The sequence below is a fragment of the Portunus trituberculatus genome, chromosome 41 (genome assembly GCF_017591435.1).
Source record: "Portunus trituberculatus isolate SZX2019 chromosome 41, ASM1759143v1, whole genome shotgun sequence".
Taxonomy (NCBI): domain Eukaryota; kingdom Metazoa; phylum Arthropoda; class Malacostraca; order Decapoda; family Portunidae; genus Portunus; species Portunus trituberculatus.
Window position 1 is genome coordinate 16,680,941 of NC_059295.1, and position 19,184 is coordinate 16,700,124.

Below are 19,184 nucleotides of genomic sequence, written 5' to 3' on the forward strand. Positions count from 1 at the left end.
TGTCGTCTTCGTCCCTTTGTCAATGCGGGGAAAAGAAAAACGTTAATATACCCACTTTGTCTCATGGATGGAGTGAAATGGCATAAGATAACGCATTTATTAATTAACTCTCTCTCTCTCTCTCTCTCTCTCTCTCTCTCTCTCTCTCTCTCTCTCTCTCTCTCTCTCTCTCTCTCGCTCTCTGGTCTCTTTGTTGGGAATGAAACACTAAACTCGCCTTTACGGGTCTTCGATTCTCGCCCCTTTCCCTTCACATATCGACGGACGTACGTGTGTGTGTGTGTGTGTGTGTGTGTGTGTGTGTGTGTGTGTGTGTGTGTGTGTGTGTGTGTGTGTGTGTGTGTGTGTGTGAGTGTGTGTGTGATGGTGGGAAACGTCCTCCTAAAACACACTCATTTACGCTTGTCACACACACCACACACACTCAGCACCTTCGGCTCTCTCTCTCTCTCTCTCTCTCTCTCTCTCTCTCTCTCTCTCTCTCTCTCTCTCTCTCTCTCTCTCTCTCTCTCTCTCTCTCTCTCTCTCTACCTCCTCTTCCTCTCCTCTTCTTCCTCTTCCTCCTCCTTCTCCTCTTCCTGGCTTTCCCCAATGCCCTCCTTCACCTCCTTCACCTCGTCCACTTATTTTTTTATATCCTCCACTCCACTCCTCCACCTGCCCTCCACACACACACTTGCTGGGACACTCAAATCCGCACGCAATTTCCACCTCCGCCTCTCAAGTGTGCTCCTCCTTCCCTTCCCTTCCTCCATTTCCCTCTTCCATTCACCATCCCTTTACTTCTTCCTCCTCCGCCCCTCTCCTCTCTCGCTTCCATTCCTTCCCTTCCTTCCGCTTTATACTGACTTTGAAGGTGAATTTATCTCCGTAGTAAGTCAGTCAGTCAGTCAGTTGGTCGGTTATTCAGTCGGTCAGTCAGTTGGTCAGTCAGTCAGCTCATGAATGTAAGTGATCTTATATGTATGTATTTATTTATGTGTGTGTTACTCTCTCTCTCTCTCTCTCTCTCTCTCTCTCTCTCTCTCTCTCTCTCTCTCTCTCTCTCTCTCTCTCTCTCTCTCCAATGTTAATATTTGCCGTATATCTTTTCTCGTCAGTCATAGCAGAGTAATAAGTGTGTGTGTGTGTGTGTGTGTGTGTGTGTGTGTGTGTGTGTGTGTGTGTGTGTGTGTGTGTGTGTGTGTGTGTGTGTGTGTGTGTGTGTGTGTGTGTGTGTGTGTGTGTGTGTGTGTGTATAAGAGAGGAATGATGAAACTTTGAATATAAGTAGAGAGAGAGAGAGAGAGAGAGAGAGAGAGAGAGAGAGAGAGAGAGAGAGAGAAAGTTGCAAAAGTCCCCTATACGTATTTGCCGTCTGTGAGAGGCGAGCACCCTTCTGTTAGCTCTTAATTAATGCAATGAATGGTTCCTGTGCCACTGCTACTGCTGCTCCTGCTGCTGCTGATACTGCTACTTCCCTTTCATGTTCATACTTGACCTGATTTTGCTCTCTCTCTCTCTCTCTCTCTCTCTCTCTCTCTCTCTCTCTCTCTCTCTCTCTCTCTCTCTCTCTCTCTCTCTCTCTCTCTCTCTCTCTCTCTCTCTCTCTCTCTCTCTCTCTCTCTCTCTCTCTCTCTCTCTCTCTCTCTGTCCCTCCCCATCCTTCCCATCATGGTTTTTTCTATTCGTATTTCACAACATTCTACATCCGTTCCACATCTCAATATTCTATGCAAACTTTTTCGTATAATTCCTGACTTATTAATCATCGTAAACTTCATCTCTCTATCCCACGCAAAGCGCAACCCTATTTATCTAAGTCAGCGCACCTCTTGAAGAGATTCACATTCTTGTTTTTCCAACGTCTATCATCTTCGCCCAGTATTCTCGCCCATTCATTACTTTTACCGGTGAACTCTGAAACCGTTTGTGTATTTCCTTCCCGTTATGAATCCTTACCACGTAATTATGGAATTCTTTTGGGCATTTTTTGTTAAGGGGCTATCGTCTACAGTAAGGTTTCTTATTACTGTTTCGTTGCCGTTGGCCAGGATCTCTTTTATCTAGAAAAATATCCAGCTCATAATTTCCCTCTTACATATAAAAAATAAAGAATATATAAAAAAATTCCATTCCACTTTGAAATTCATCCTACCTTTCATCTTGTTGGCCAAAATTCCATAAAAAGATAGATAGCTCACACATTCATAATTTCCTCACCCTTTGAAAGTCATCCACCTGCCTTTCATCTCTACATACTCATCATTTTCCTCTCCTCTTGAACTCACCACAGTACAAATATCACCCACGACAACACACACTCCCGCAGTAAAAACACAAATCCACACACTTATAATCAACAATATTTCCACTTAAACTAATCCTCTTGTCATACATACATACTTTCACTTGCTCTACGTCCATCCCCACTTAACCTCTTCAGTACCATGACGTGTTTCCATATTCATTCTATTTACTGTTTGGTGATTTTATACAGCTTCAGAAAGTCACGTGGGAGATTGATATAGCGAAGATAGTGGCCATTAATCTTCTGGGCTCGATAGACGCTTCCTGATGTCAATAAAATGATCAAATCGTACACAAACCTCAAGGTAAAAAATGTGTCCCAGTATTGAAGGGGGCTAAACTTTTTACAACACACACAGACAATCTTTTCACAAAATAAATCTATCCAATTACTTATCTATCTTTCCACCCTGACGCTCATCCTTCTCTCATCCGTACATCCTTATTCATCACGTCCCTTTGCACCTGAACTGGTCACAACGCACCCAACGCACCACGTATCGGAAATTATACTCTATTACTTGTTCCCTAGACTTTCATTACCTCTCGCTCGGCAGCATCAGGACGGCCTCTGTTCCCTCCTCTTCCTTCTCCTCCCTTGGTTATCCGTCACCCGCACCCTCGCCTCTCTCTCTCTCTCTCTCTCATCGCTTCGACTCGCCGTAAAAGCCTCACACATTTAGTTTTTTTTTTTTTCTAGTGAGTTTTTGTTTGTTTTGCGCGTTTATCTCTTTTGGTGGAGAAAGGAAGGAAGTTAAATCAGTGGAGCGAAAAATAACTGTATTGGGTAGTGTTGTCTGTGCCTTTGTGTGTGTGTGTGTGTGTGTGTGTGTGTGTGTGTGTGTGTGTGTGTGTGTGTGTGTTATTTCATATTTCGCTCTGGTATATTTGAAGTCGAAACGAGATATAACAAAAAAGCAAAAGAGATGTGTAAATATACTGGCCATATTGAAAGTTATTAGAGAGAGAGAGAGAGAGAGAGAGAGAGAGAGAGAGAGAGAGAGAGAGAGAGAGAGAGGTGTGGAGGGGACATTAGGTTTTACACAAGGAACAAGGAATGTGTGGTCGAAAGGGAGGGGGGGGGGAGAAACAAGCCTACAATCGGAGTGTTTCAGGAGGACTCATCACCGGGGCTTGTCAGTGGCTATGTGTGTTGTATCTCTGCCTGTCTGTGTTCTCTCTGTCCCCTTCTATCTCCTTACTTTCTACCACCACCACCACCACCAACACCACCATCACCACCACCACCACCACCACCACCACCACTACCACTACTACTACTACTACTACTACCACTAATACTACAAGTACCACTATTACTACTACTACTACTACTACTACTACTACTACTACTACTACTACTACTACTACTACTACTACTACTACTACTACTACTACTACTACTACTACTACTACTACTACTACTACTACTACTACTACTCGTAAAATTCTCTCTCTCTCTCTCTCTCTCTCTCTCTCTCTCTCTCTCGTGGGGTCGGGTCAGCCAAAGCAATTAAGCAAGGGAAGCAATTAAAGAGAGAAGCCATGAACGACCTTAATGAGGAATGGACCTTGTGTGTGTGTGTGTGTGTGTGTGTGTGTGTGTGTTTGTGATGGATTGTGTTAATTTTCTTGGTTTGGTTTTGTGGGGTGTGTTGTTTGTGTTGTCATTATTGTTTCTATCATTGTTGTTGTTGTTGTCATTGTTGTTATGGATCATGTCGTCGTCTAGTATAGCGCAGTGTTCCGTGTGGTATTGATGTCTGAGCTGTAAGTTTAGGGCCAACACATATATTACTAAATAGTGTGTGTGTGTGTGTGTGTGTGTGTGTGTGTGTGTGTGTGTGTGTGTGTGTGTGTGTCTGTGTGTGTGTGTCTGTGTGTTTGCTGCTATTATAGATAGTGTAAGTGATCCCTTTACGGTTGTTTGCTTTACTTCTACCATTACACTGCAAATACTACTGCTACTAATACTACCACCACCACTTCTACTACTACTACTACTACTACTACTACTACTACTACTACTACTACTACTACTACTACTACTACTACTACTACTACTACTACTACTACTGCTACTGATACTACTTGTTTGTTTTTTTATTGTTGCTGCTGCTATAGTTGTTATTTTTGTTGTTTGTTTGTTGATTCTGTTTTCTTGTATTGTTTATGTTGTTTTGTTAAACCTAGATTTCGAGACAGTATAGTGAAATATTTTTACATGTTTATAGTTTCCGCAGTAAGTTTGTTACGGTTTTAATCTTGGTTCCGTAAAAGGTTATCGAGAAAATACCTGTGACGGGAACGCTCAGTAAGGTGCACACACAAGTGGCAGTGTCCACAGTTAGATAGAGGACGTGATCTGTGACTGGAAGTAGAATGATAGTAAACTCTTTTTCATGTCATTGTCATAATTAATATGAAAAAAGTGGCGTGCCTCAGAGTTCGCTGCTGAACTCTGTGCTGTTCTTGATATACAATGATTACTTGAAAAGTGTCAAAGTTTTCCGAACACACGAAAATAACCATTAAAGGACTACAACACAGAACAAAGAAGCTTTGTGGTTGAATTAAGATCGACTACCAACTCGTTGGGTCAATGAATGACGAATGAAAATTTATGGCAGTAAACTTTGCATCGGAAGCAATAATCACCATGATTAATATACACTGGATGGTGAACAACTTTCTGCCGTGAGCCGAAATAACAAATAAGTAAAGTTTAGATTAAAACCGTAAAGTTCTCTGGCTCGACCTAATCTTGAATGGCCTTACATTGTTGGTTCCTATATTATAGAAAAAAAATTGACTAACTAGAAATAGTACAACTTGAAATAAGAAGAAACCTAAAACTTAGATATTCTCTGCGAACAAAATGGTGTGTAAAAATTTGAAAAGATTCGACAACATTACTGCGGATTTTCACTTTACATTTGATCAGCCAGATGTGACAAGAGACATAACAACAGCCTAAAGATATCTGGTAAAACATTGCCGTCAATTGAAACTACGCACTTCAATCAAGTGGTAACATTTAGAAATTTTACCTTTTCATGTCGAGGATGACGCAACAGACACATTTTCTTGACATAAACTGGACGATTTCATTCCATTTGTGAGATTTTGTTCTCTGTTGCAACAATTTTTAAGAGAAATATATACCCCTTGGAATTACGTTTGAGTGTTGGTTTCTGAGTCGTTGCTGGTTGTGTATACATACCAACATTCACAATTATTTTAGTTTTCTATTAATCTTTTATGCAGTTTCTTCACTCAACACGGAATTTCCTCTTGCTCTGTGTGTGGCAAACGTTTGGTGGAGAAATGGCCTTCGTCTATGGCAAATAATTTTTTCTTACTATATGGAATTTCTTCTTTCCTTCTTGCTCTGTGTGTGGCAAACGTTTGATGGGAATGGCTTTTGTCTATAGTAAATAATTTTTCTTAATATATGCGACATGTTTCCCCACAACAATAAATACTAAAGACTAATATATCTCCCGCTTTATGTGCTTCCTCTTTTGTTTCCTTGCGTCTCCTTTTCCTCCTCCTTGAACCCACCAGTCACTCCTCATTACCATCAGTCTCGATTCCAGAAAGATTGCAGAAACCTGACACAGAATGACAACTTCCATAATGAGAACAGGCTGGAGAAAGACACTGCAGCTTTTCTTTCCTCCTCCTCCTCCTCCTCCTCCTCCTCCTCCTCCTCCTCCTCCTCCTCCTCCTCCTCCTCCTCCTCCTCCTCCTCCTCCTCCTCCTCCTCCTCCTCCTCCTCCTCCTCCTCCTCTTATTTTTCTTCGTCCTAGTACTTTCCAAACTCTTTTTCTCTATTTTCCTGAACATGATCACGCTCCATTTCAATTTTTCTTTCTTATATTTGTGGTTAGTTGGTATTTGGCTGCGTGAAGTAGTAGTAGTAGTAAAGTAGTAGTAGTAGTAGTAGTAGTAGTAGTAGTAGTAGTAGTAGTAGTAGTAGTAGTAGTAGTAGTGGTAGTAGTAATTGTTGTAGTAGTAGAAGTAGCAGTATGTTAAAGTATTATGTAATGTAGACAAACACCGAAGTATGTCATGATTTACGAAATGAGATGCTATCCTGTTTCGTTTTTATACCCTGAGTAGTATGTGTGTTTGGGAGTCCTGCCGCTCTTACTCGGCTCCTCGTGGTCTTTGCCTAATGATCCTTGTCTGGGCGGTAGGGTGGATGGTAGGCTGAGATGAAAGGAAAAAAAAAATAACAAGAGAAGGAAGGGAAAGGCAAGGGTGAAGAAGGAAAATGTGCTGCCGTTTTGTTACATCTCTTTTTTCAGGGGACGTATATCATTAGTTTGATTAAAATCCTGCCATTGGACTGGTGAGAAAAGGGTGTTAAGTCTTATTGGGAATCGTGTGTGTGTGTGTGTGTGTGTGTGTGTGTGTGTGTGTGTGTGTGTGTGTGTGTGTGTGTGTGTGTGTGTGTGTGTGTGTGTGTGTGTGTGTGTGTGTGTTAGTTTTTTTTCAATTTTTTCACCAGTTTTCGTATTTTTAGTAAGTTTTTAATCTTTTCTTTGTTCACTCTGTTTTATGTATCACAGTCTAATTACAACCATTATTTTGTTTACCAGATCAGTTATACATACATATATACATACATGCATCCGTCCATCCATTTATCAGTCTCTCTCTCTCTCTCTCTCTCTCTCTCTCTCTCTCTCTCTCTCTCTCTCTCTCTCTCTCTCTCTCTCTCTCTCTCTCTCTCTCTCTCTCTCTCTCTCTCTCTCTCTCTCTCTCTCTCTCTCTCTCTCTCTCTCTCTCTCTCTCTCTCTCTCTCTCTCTCTCTCTCTCTCTCTCTCCACTGTATTTCCTTCGTCAGCTTCACACAATCAGCATCCTCTCTTTAATTTCATTCTTTGGGTCTCAGTTTAAATTAAATTCCTGTTCTGTTTCTTCCTGAGCGACTGGAGGAAAGCTGATTCAGTATTGTCTATCTGTCTGTCTGTCTGCATGTCTATCTGTTTCAGGCTGTCAGATTGATAGATAAACAACCAGACGATTAAATTTCCGTCATTTCTTTTTGTTTACCTCTCAGCAAAAACACAAACACCACTCCTTCCTCCGCACCTACATACACACACATAGACATAGACACAGACATAGATACACCCCCCACACACACACACATACTCACTCACACAAAGTTCATTTCTCACTTTTTCTCTCTCTTTAACTTTTCTCGTTTTACTTTTTTTTTTTTTTTTACTCCTATACAGTTTTTTATTGAAGGTTTCCAATCAACTGAGGGAATGGAAATGTGAACAGGAATTTAATACGACTACAAAAAAAAAAAAAATGAATAAATTGATATGGAAAAATTTTAGGACTTGTAGATTCTTTATATATTTTTTAAAATCTAAGAAAAACGTTGATCTGAGAGAGAGAGAGAGAGAGAGAGAGAGAGAGAGAGAGAGAGAGAGAGAGAGAGAGAGAGAGAGAGAGACGTAATATTTTTCTTTTTCTTTTTCTGCTTTTCATCATTTTTTTTCCACTTTATTTTTTACGACTCCTGCCTCTGTTTTTTTTTCTCTTCCCTTTCCTTCCGTCTCTTTCTTCCTTTTTTTTCCTTTCCTCCCTTCCCTGCTTGTTGTCTCCTTTCTTTCTCTTGTTTCCTCCTTTCCTTCTTTTCTCTTTCCGTTCAATCGCCATTACTTTTATACCACACTCCAGGTTTCCATCACCACACCCCCTCTCTCCCTCCCCTCCCACCTCCCTCCCCTCCCTACTCCCTCATCATCTTTCACCTTCCCTCTTTCTTATCTACTTCCTCCCACCTGTTGACTTTTCCTTCCTCCTATCGTACTCTCCCCTCTTCCCTCCTTTCTTTCTTTTCTTCTTCACTTCTTCCTTTCTTTGTTTCTTCCACACTTTCCCTCTCCTTTTATTCTCTTATCTTTAATTATCTTTACTTTGGTTGCATTTTTTCTATTTTTCTCTCTCTCTCTCTCTCTCTCTCTCTCTCTCTCTCTCTCTCTCTCTCTCTCTCTTCAAATTTTGCCATCCTTCATTATTTTCCTCTCATCCCACCTTCCTTCTTTCCATCACTCCTCTCTGTGTTTCTCTCCTCACCTCCATCCCTCTATCCCTCCCTCCCTCCCTCCCTCCCTCCTTCCCCCCCTCTATCCCTCCTTCCCTCCCTCCCTCCCTCACTTGCCCATTAATTGCCCCCAATATTCCTTTAACGAGGGCATTTTCTTGTCACTCGGCTCGCTTCGTAAATTTAGTTCCGTAAAGTTTGTGAATTTTTCCATTACTTTGATGTCGGCGAGGTAGTGGTTTCCCTTCTCTCTCTCTCTCTCTCTCTCTCTCTCTCTCTCTCTCTCTCTCTCTTACTTCCTTTTCCCCTACTCTCCCCTCTTCTCCTTTCCTCTTCCTCTTCCTCTGCGCTCTACTTTCCCTGTCATTTGGTCTTTACATGTGTGTGTGTGTGTGTGTGTGTGTGTGTGTGTGTGTGTGTGTGTGTGTGTGTGTGTGTGTGTGTGTGTGTGTGTGTGTGTTTTAGATAAATAAGAATGTACATATGCAAAAGAAAAAGAAGAAATATTATGAAAGTGTATCGTTGTACTGTAAGAGAGAGAGAGAGAGAGAGAGAGAGAGAGAGAGAGAGAGAGAGAGAGAGAGAGAGAGATTAGGGAGCTCCAACTGAGAGTATTACCATAAACATTGTAGTTATTATTAGGGAGCTCCAACTGAGATCTGTATTACCATAAACTCCTCCTCCTCCTCCTCCTCCTCCTCCTCCTCCTCCTCCTCTTCAATCTTCATCGCATGTTTTTATCAGCCCGGGACCTTCTTTTCATAAGAGAAAGATTATTTTTTCGCGTCATATTTCAGATTCCTTTCAAAAGATTGATATACGCAGATGCTACTAATATATGTGTGTGTGTGTGTGTGTGTGTGTGTGTGAGAGAGAGAGAGAGAGAGAGAGAGAGAGAGAGAGAGAGAGAGAGAGAGAGAGAGAGAGAGAGAGAGAGAGAGAGAGAGAGAACATTTACACACACGTGAGTTTTATATTATATGAATTTTTTATTAAACACAAATACTCTTGTATAATTATTCATTTTAAACAGGAAATACATCACAAAAGCAACAGGATTTATTAACTGCATATACTAGCATCCTGTGTTAATACATAGCTCAAAGGCACACACACACACGCACACACATACACACACACACACACACACACACACACACACACACACACACACACACACACACACACACACACACACACACACACACACACACACACACACACACACACACACAAATCTCTGCCATGCGTATGAGAATAGCTCAAAGCCACAGTGAGTCATAAATACCTGACAATTATAATAAACAGGTGGAGTTGTTTAGAATACCATGATAATCTCTCTCTCTCTCTCTCTCTCTCTCTCTCTCTCTCTCTCTCTCTCTCTCTCTCTCTCTCTCTCTCTCTCTCTCTCTCTCTCTCTCCCTAATACCATAACGCTAAATAAAACACTAACATTTTACATCCCATTTACATAAACGTATCTCACTTTAATGATCTCCAATTAACATCAAGCACCTTTTCTTTTTTTGTTTCCAGGTATGTGTGCTCCAACACCTGTGCTCTTACTGATGACGATAGCAGCCGTGATGATACTGGTAATGGGGAGGCAGACGATACTTCCTCCTCCTCTCCCTTCATCATCATCACCATCTTTACCTTTGTCATCTAGTTCAAAATCTGCGCCCGTTCAACACCTCTTCTGCTTTTAGATGTGACGTGGGAAGATACGAGGTAGTAAAGAGATAGATAGAGTGTGGAGAGAGGAGGAAAGGGAAGTAAGTGATAAATGGAGATGGTAAAAGGAAAGGGAGTGAGGGAGGTGAAATAAGGAAAGAATAAAAGAGAGTGAGGAAAGTAAAAAGAAAAAAAGGGGAAGAATTTAAAGGGTGATAAGTGCAGAGGGATTTGTTGCATAATGATAAAAGAAAAGAACGAAAGGAAAAATGAGATTGTGAGGTGAAGATTTGATTGGGAAGAGTACACGTAGATAGGAAATAATCAGTAACATTGTGAGAGGAAAGTGATGTGAAGGGAAGAATAAAAGATAAACAAGTGGGGGTTTTTTTTAGATAAAGAAAATCGTAAACAGAAAGATAAAAAAAAAAAAAACCAGAAGAAAAAACAAAAGAACGAAAAAAAAAAATAGACTAGTGGATTAATTCAAACAACAAATAAACAAAATAAATAGATTGAGAAACGATAAAAAGTAATAACGAAGGAAATAAAAATTGTAAAAAAAAAGATAGAAAAGGAAAAGGAAAAAGAAAGTACTGTGTAATCCATCATCTTCAATCCCTCTTCCTCTCTCCTTTCCTTCCCTCCACCCTCGCTAACTGCCCTCATCATAATCATCACCTTCGAGGCAAGACACCTACGGACGCACACACGCGAGGCGACTCATGTAAGTAAACGTGTGTGTGTGTGTGTGTGTGTGTGTGTGTTCATAGCATTTTTTACAGTGCTTTGCTGGAATGAACGTCAGTAAATATATATAGAGTAGACTCATAAACACACAGAGTCATGGATAGGAAAAAAAAAAAAATGTTTCTTCTTTCTTTTTTATTACATCTTTCATGATCACAGACCGCGGCTTCCAATATGCACATTTATTCTCCAGTATTTCGTATAACTTTTTACGTTCATCTATTCAACATTCACGTATTTACCTAGTAGTTATTACAGCGCTAACTTTTACTATCTTAATTGGAAAAGGACGTGTTTGCATTGCTTCTTATCCTTACTATGGCCTGTTGGTTATTTATTTGAAGACTAGTAGAGGATATATATGTGTGTTTAGTAAGCCCTTTGCCAACGGGAGTGGAAGGAAATAGTGCAGCGTATCAGAAGCAGCCTTTGGAGTGCTTAATGGTGTGTTATCGCTTGGCTCTCCCTTTGTGTTACTTTGTGTTTATCGAAGGGAGGAAGAGCAGGTATCACTGAGGATTGGATGGAAGGTGAAATAGTTCGTCTAGAGGAGCAGGAGCAGGAGGAGGAGAAAGAAAAGAAAGAGGAAGAGGAGGAAAAAGGAAAAAAAAGAAGAGGGAAACAAGAAAAAAGAAGAGGATCAGGAAGAATAGGATGACAAAGAAGGATCAGTCATTTGCACACTTAAGATCCTTGGAATTTGGTAATACGAAGAGCTTTTTTTTTTTTTTTGAGAATGACAAAATTGAGATAGTGAAGGTGAAGACACACTGAAGAACACAAGTCAACCAGGAAGAAGGAGAAGAAGAAGAAGAAGAAGAAAAAAAAGATGAAGAGGAAGAGGAGGAGGAAGAGGAGAAGGAGGAGGAGGAGGAGGAGGAGGAAAGCATCTGTGAGCTCTTCCTCTCTCCTTGGCTGTGAGTGTTGCCAGTGAAGCCTCCACCCTTTAATCAGTGATGTGTGAGTGAGAACCTGGGGACGGCTCAGGTGGACGAGAGAGAGAGAGAGAGAGAGAGAGAGAGAGAGAGAGAGAGAGAGAGAGAGAGAGAGAGAGAGAGAGAGAGAGAGAGAGAGAGAGAGAGAGAGAGAGAGAGAGAGAGAGAGAGAGAGAGAGAGAGAGACGTGGCATCCAAACTGTGTATTGTCAATTTATGCATCTAACGGACAACAGCTGCATGTGTGTGTGTATGTGTGCGTGTGTGTGTGTGTGTGTGTGTGTGTGTGTGTGTGTGTGTGTGTGTGTGTGTGTGTGTGTGTGTGTGTGTGGCCAGGAGGCAATATACCGTGCACACCTTCAGTATATATAGTAGAGAGGACCGTTCAAGCTCACCTGGCACTGGTTGGGTGGACGTGTTTGCTTTGTTAGGGAGGAGATGAGAGAGCTGAGCCTTGGCCTTGATAGTGCTGGTGGTGGTGGTGGTGGTGGTGGTGGTGGTGGTTGGGGTAGGTTGTCTTAAGTGCATCTTGAGTGCTGTCCTGTCCGTGTGTGTGTGTGTGTGTGTGTGTGTGTGTGTGTGTGTGTGTGTGTGTGTGTGTGTGTGTGTGTGTGTGTGTGTGTGTGTGTGTGTGTTATCTCTTTCTATCATCTCTCTCGTAAATTCTCAAGTAGCCAAGACTTTTCGATGATATACTCTTCTTTTACCTCCTCCTCCTCCTCCTCCTCCTCCTCCTCCTCCTCCTCCTCCTCCTCCTTCTCCTCCTCCTCCTTCTGACGACATTCTAAAGAGGACAAGTTTTAAACCAGCTTTAGAGTCGTAATTAACTCTCTCTCTCTCTCTCTCTCTCTCTCTCTCTCTCTCTCTCTCTCTCTCTCTCTCTCTCTCTCTCTCTCTCTCTCTCTCTCTCTCTCTCTCTCTCTCTCTCTCTCTCTCTCTCTCTCTCTCTCTCTCTCTCGGCATGTATTTTAGTAAATCAGTAATGCATTTCATTTTATATTTTAGATAAAAAGTTAAGAAAATAATGGAACGTCTATTTTTAGTAGCAAAATTCATGGGAGGGAGAGAGAGAAGAGAGGAATGGAGGGAAGGAAGGAGAAAGATGGAGGGAGGAGGAAAGGTAAGTGGAGAAATACACAACGGGGGGAAAAAAGATGAAATACTGACCCACATCGTCATTGAAGTGGAGGAAAGGTGAGAGAGAGATGGAAAGGAGGAAGAAAGGAACGAATGAAGGGTTGAAGGAAGGAAGAAAGGAGAGACACTCAGTACTAATGGGGTGGAAGGAGATGAAAAGAGAGAGAGAGAGAGAGAGAGAGAGAGAGAGAGAGAGAGAGAGAGAGAGAGAGAGAGAGAGAGAGAGAGAGTGAGAGAGAGAGAGAGGAAAGAAGGAAGGAAGAGAGATAGGAAAGGTAATGAAGAAAAATAAGTAATGTTTGTTGTAAGGAATGGAAGAAGGGAATGAAGGAATAGAAGGAAAGAAAGGAAAAAAAAGGAAAGAATCTTGCGTGTTATGAATGGAGGAAGAGAAGAACAAATAAAACAAGAAATAGAGATAAAAGGAAATGTTATAAGAAGTAAGACAGAGGTTAGAAAATACTCATAATGGAAAATACAGTTTGTTTTGAATATGGAGAAAAAGTGAAGGAAAAGGAAAAAAAACAGAAGAAAAGGAAGAAAAGTTAGAACGAAAGAGAATTACAAAAAAAAAAAAATGAAGATACACTTGTAAGAAAAATTAGACGTATAAACGAAACAAATATAAAGAAAACACACACACACACACACACACACACACACACACACACACACACACACACACACATGAAAATAAATAAATGAATAACTAGGACATGAGAGGAAGGAGGAAAAAGTGAAAGAAACGAGGGATTGAGGCAAACTTAAGGGCCGAGGCGTGGTCGTACACAATACAACTCATGGAACAAAGCACACCAGAGAAACGCAAAAATGTAAATACCTCTCAGTCAGATACAGATGCACGGCACTGCACAACTTCGTGACATTTGCAACACAAAAGAGGCGGGACGAAGAAGAGGAGGAGAAGGAGGAGGAAGAGGTGGAAGAGGAGGAGATGGAGGAGGAGGAGGAGGAAGAGGTGGAAGAGGAGGAGGAGGAGGAGGAGGAGGAGGAGGAGGAGGAGGAGGAGGAGGAGGAGGAGGAGGACGAAAGAAGTGCCGTGGTTTGTTGTTCACTGGAGGATGTAAATGAGAGAGAGAGAGAGAGAGAGAGAGAGAGAGAGAGAGAGAGAGAGAGAGAGAGACAGAGAGAGAGAGAGAGACAGAGACAGAGACGGTTGGACAGAATAACAAACAGACAAACACACCGAACATTGAGTCTTGCGTCCAATACTGATGTGACAAAACTACTCAAACAAAAGAGTAACGAATGGCAAAAGTTACGTCATGTGACAAGTACGATATTTATTAACGAGCCCTGCAGGAGGAGGAGGAGGAGGAGGAGGAGGAGGAGGAGGAGGAGGAGGAGGAGGAGAAAGAGGAGGAGGAGGAGGAGGAGCAGGACAAGGAGGATAATAAGGAGAGGGAAAAATAGAAGATTAAATTTAAAGCTTAATCTTGATCTTGATGGTACAGGTGGCTCGAGATCGCTCCGAAGCCAGGACCAAAAAAAAAAAAAAAAGTAAATAAATAAATAAAACGACAAACAGAAAAAATAGATAAATAAAAGACCAGTATTTTATCCACTACTTATTCCTACACCTCGATCGCCACGTTCTCTCCAGATAGTCAGTCCTTCACAGCCTCCATCATCCTTTCACTCGTCTCTTTACACAATCCCAACAGCAACACCCTCCATTCCCTTCCTGTCTTCTCCAGCCTTTCATCCATGTTAGTTTACTTCTTCCATCTTGATCTTGATGATGTGGGGTTGTGATGATACTTCTTTCATCTTGTTTTCCCTTACATACGTATAGAAAAATAATAGAACAAAAACACAGGAAAAATATTAAAGAACACGAAGAAGAAAGCTCGAATAGTAAATATGATGTGTTTTTCTTGTCCATTGTATTAACAGCTATTTTTTTTTATTTATTTTCTTTTTTTGGGTTGAGTTAAAAATAGAAAAACACATAGAAACAAGTTGAGTAAGTAAATATCATGGGTTAGTGGTGTTCATTGTATTAGCAGTTAGTTTTATTCATTTCCTTTTGTTGTTTTTTTCGTTGAGTTTATGACACGTACTGCCACTATTGGATGTGTTAAAGTGTAGGTTATTGCCGTGGCGCACTGCAGGCCGTAATAACTGGCGTGCTGTAAAGTGCATGCGGTGTCACATCTGTCGCGCCCGTGTGTGTGTGTGTGTGTGTGTGTGTGTGTGTGTGTGTGTGTGTGTGTGTGTTTTAATAGTAAACGTCAATGGAAAACTGAAGTGTAATAAGAGTGTATGTTTGTGTGTGTGTGTATGTAATTCACTGTTTTTTTTCACTGTTTGATCTGCTGTCTCTGTTACCCTACGGAACGAGCTCAGAGCTCATTGTTTCCGTGTGAGACCAGGCACACACCACACACCGGGACAACAAGGTCACAACTCCTGATTTACATGTACCTACTCACTGTGTGTGACACACCCAAATATCTTCTTCTTGCTTTTATTCCTTTTTATTCTCCAATTATCGTGGATTATCTTATTCATTCCCTCGTTTATCTTTCTTAGTTTTATTTTCACGTATTTCATTATATCACTTTTCTTACGTTTCTTACATCTCTCTCTCTCTCTCTCTCTCTCTCTCTCTCTCTCTCTCTCTCTCTCTCTCTCTCTCTCTCTCTCTCTCTCTCTCTCTCTCTCTCTCTCTCTCTCTAATTATTTTATCCCCGATACTATCACTATCACTATTTTCTACTCTCCTTCCTTCCTTCCTTTATACCCTTCCTCCTTTGTTCATCTGGTCCTTCCTTCCTCCTTTATTCTCTGTTCCGTACCTTTCTTTCTTCTACACCCTCTTTCAATCTGCTCCCTAATTTTCCTTCTTCTCCTCTTTCTTGTTTCCTTCTCCTCTTCATCCCTGCTTCATAACTCCTTTATATCCTCCTTTCCTTCTTTTATGGATCATATTTTCTATTCTCTCTCTCTCTCTCTTCTCTCTCTCTCTCTCTCTCTCTCTCTCTCTTCTTGTTCTTTAATCCTTTTTTGTGGTTTTTTTCCTTGTATGGTATTTATTCTGTTATTCTCCATTGTCCTCATTTCGTTTTCTTTTCCATTTTCTTCTTTAGTTTCGTCTTTTCTTCGGATTAGTAATAATAGAAATATGTGAAGGAAAATATATATGAACTCTTGACGTACATAAGAAGGGATAAGGAAAGCCAAAAAGGATCAAACAGAACATCTATTTTCCTTCTCTTTATTTTTTTTCTTTCGTTTGCCCTTATTAGTGGTAGCTGGGATATATAACAGGGGGAAATGTATTATGAACTCTTGACAGGAATAGACACCAGTAAATGATACTAAAAATATTATCTTTCTCTCTCTCTCTCTCTCTGTTTTTGGGATGGTAGATGGGAATGGCTATCGTTTATACTGTAGACGAGCTTCTTGCATCTTTCTGTGTTTTAGGTTCTCGTGTTCTTATCTCCTCATCCTTCACTTTATTATTATTATTTTTTTTTTATTAGCTTTTGTGTTCTTGCAATTTTCTCTCCTCGATATTTTTTTTCCTCCTGATTTTCTTTCCACCTTTTCTTTTTCATTTCCTGCTTTCTGTCCTCCTTCACATCTTCCTCGTTCTTTTGTTAATCATTCCACCCAACTTTCATCTTTCTTCCTTCCTTCATGAACCCTTTTTTTTTTTTTTTTTTCTTTCCATCCCTCCGTTTCATCTCCACCTTATTTTCCTGTTTTCCGTCTTACACCCTTGCTTAATTTTTCCACCTCGAAAAACCCTTCACTTCTTTATCTCCTGTCTTCAATCCCTCACTTTGTTTCCTTGTTTGCGTCTGTCTTCCCTGCGTAATCTCTCCCTCCACCAAAAAAGTTTCCCTCCTGTAGGCAGCCGCGTCAGGTGAATGCCACGTCCTGGCGAAGATTAGCGCTAAGATTGGAGACGACGGAGCTTGTCTTGAGGGATAACCAGAGTCTTTTTCACGCCCCTTCTCCTTCCATATCTCTAGTTTCTTCTGGTTTCTTGAGTCACTTTGCTGCTCCTTCTCTTCCTCTACCTCCTTCTTTATTCTGATCCATCCACGCCTCTTGTTTTGGTCTCATTTTTATCGTTACGTCATTTTTTTTCTTGCCTTTTTCTCTTTCTCTTCCTCTCTTCATTTTTGCTGCGATTCATACACGAGTTTTGCTTTATGTCTTTTTATTTTGTTTTCTTTCAGTTTTTAGGTTATATCGTCTGTCTCTCTCTCTCTCTCTCTCTCTCTCTCTCTCTCTCTCTCTCTCTCTCTCTCTCTCTCTCTCTCTCTCTCTCTCTCTCTCTCTCTCTCTCTCTCTCTCTCTCTCTCGTGTCATCAAATGTTTATTACTCTGTTTTATTACGTTTTGTCCTTCTCTGTATTTCATTTTGCTTCACAGTTTCTATATTTTTGCCTGCCTGTATGCTTGTCTGTCTGTCTGTCTGCTTGTCTTTCTATTTGTTCATCTTTCTGCTCTCTCTCTCTCTCTCTCTCTCTCTCTCTCTCTCTCTCTCTCTCTCTCTCTCTCTCTCTCTCTCTCTCTCTCTCTCTCTCTCTCTCTCTCTCTCTCTCTCTCTCTCTCTCTCTACGTCTTTTCATCTTTACATTCCCACACTCTCCATCCCCAAATTCTGTTCCTCTCTCCCTTTTTGCTTTGTCATATTTCCCTTCCCATTTCTCTTTTATATTTCCTTTCCTCTCTTTATTCTTCATCTTCTTTCATTTCCTCCTCCGCCCACTTCTATTTTTTTTTTTTTTTGCATTGCTTTTTTTTTTATTCTTTCCCTTTTAACTCCTTTCTTCTTCTCTCTCTCTCTCTCTCTCTCTCTCTCTCTCTCTCTCTCTCTCTCTCTCTCTCTGTTGGTAAGAGTTATAAATCTGTTCCTTTCCATGTTTTTGTTTACTTTTTACTAATTATTTCTAATTTTATATTCTTTTTCATATAATTTCCTCTTAGTTTGATTTTCGTGTTTGTAATCTTGTTCCTTTCCTTTTTGTTAATCCTCTCCTTACTTGTTTTTTTTTTCCTTTAAATTTGTTTGTAATTCATCTCGCATAAAAAAATACAACTCAATCTTTTTATTATTTCCATTTTATGCAACTCTATGCAACTCCGCACTCTCTTCTTCCTCCTTCTCCTCTTCCTCTTCCTCTGCCTCCTCCTCCTCTTCCTCCTCCTCCTCCTCCTCCTTTTCCCAGCACCTACCATCACTTCATTTCCTCCCTCCTTTCATCCTCTATTCTCTCCTTCCTCCATAGATTCCAAAGCTTTTCTTCCTCCCATACACCTCCATAATGGCGTCATCTGCTGGGGCACTCCTGAACCTAACCTCGCCTATCCGTCTTCCTGCGACCTTCCTTCCTTCACTTTTGTCCGCCCTCGTCAAGTGCAGTGCGGCGCAAGAGAAAGGTGATTTTTTTTTTTTTTTATATATATATATTAGTCTTTTCACCGGTGCCTGACTTGTGCTGGTGGTGGTGGTGGTGGTGGTGGTGCTTTAAATTTTTGTCATGCTTTTTTTGTGTTTTTTTTTCAGGTTTCTTGTGTTTGTGTTCTACTGTGTTTTGAGTGTTTAGTGTTTTCCTTCATTTTTCTGTTTTGTTTTGCGTTTGTTTTATTCTTTTTCTTTCTCTTCCTTTTTTTCTCCTCTTATTTTGTGGTCTTTGTTTTTTTTTCCTTTTTATCAACTGTCGTTTTCGTATTTATTTCTCTTCTTTTTTTTTCTTTTTCTCTGATATGTTTTCTTTCCTTTTCTAAATATTTATCAACTGTTGTTTTAGTCTACTTTAGTTTTTCTTTTCTTTTTTTATTTTCTATTACTTTTCTTTTCCTCCTGCCTTGTTTTCACTTTCTTTCCTTTAACCCGAGTCTTTCTTTCTTGATTTCAACTGTTGCTTCTTGTTAACGATAATTTTTCTTTCTATTTACACTTTCCCTTTTAGTGGTTCTTGATTTACACTGTTGCTTCTTGTTAACACTATTCTTTCCTATTTACACTTTCCTTTTAGTGGATGATGACTGTCTATAGGATTTAACATTTTCTTTCATTTTATATTTTGTGGGTGGTTCGTACACACCATGGTCACGAGACAAAATCACACGCGTTCTGTTCACATTTGCATATAAAATTAAGAGCATCATGACAATACGTAGAAATAAAAGAAGAAAGAAAGAAAAAAACATAATTAAATTGGTTCAGGTTCTCAGTTGGCCTATACTTATACTTATCACTAACATGTACTACAAAATAAATGTAAGGCATGGTAAAAAAAAATGAAAGGAAGGCAGAATGAAAGTGAGGGATGAAAAAT

The 19,184-nt window shown here is 40.4% G+C and overlaps 1 protein-coding gene and 1 long non-coding RNA gene across 5 annotated transcripts in view; both read left to right on the top strand.

Moving 5' to 3' along the window:
- Positions 1-10,291, top strand: part of LOC123516882 — a 94,732-nt gene extending 84,441 nt beyond the window's left edge. The window contains exon 2 of the long non-coding RNA XR_006678312.1: positions 9,899-10,291. This is a non-coding gene — a long non-coding RNA (uncharacterized LOC123516882). The remainder of the gene's footprint in view (positions 1-9,898) is intronic.
- A 216-nt stretch (positions 10,292-10,507) lies between these two features.
- LOC123516880 (G-protein coupled receptor dmsr-1-like) overlaps positions 10,508-19,184 on the top strand; it is a 239,287-nt gene continuing 230,610 nt past the window's right edge. For all 4 annotated transcript variants that reach the window (XM_045276600.1, XM_045276602.1, XM_045276599.1 and 1 more), the window contains exon 1: positions 10,508-10,763. The gene's annotated coding sequence lies outside the window, so the exon portion shown is untranslated. The remainder of the gene's footprint in view (positions 10,764-19,184) is intronic.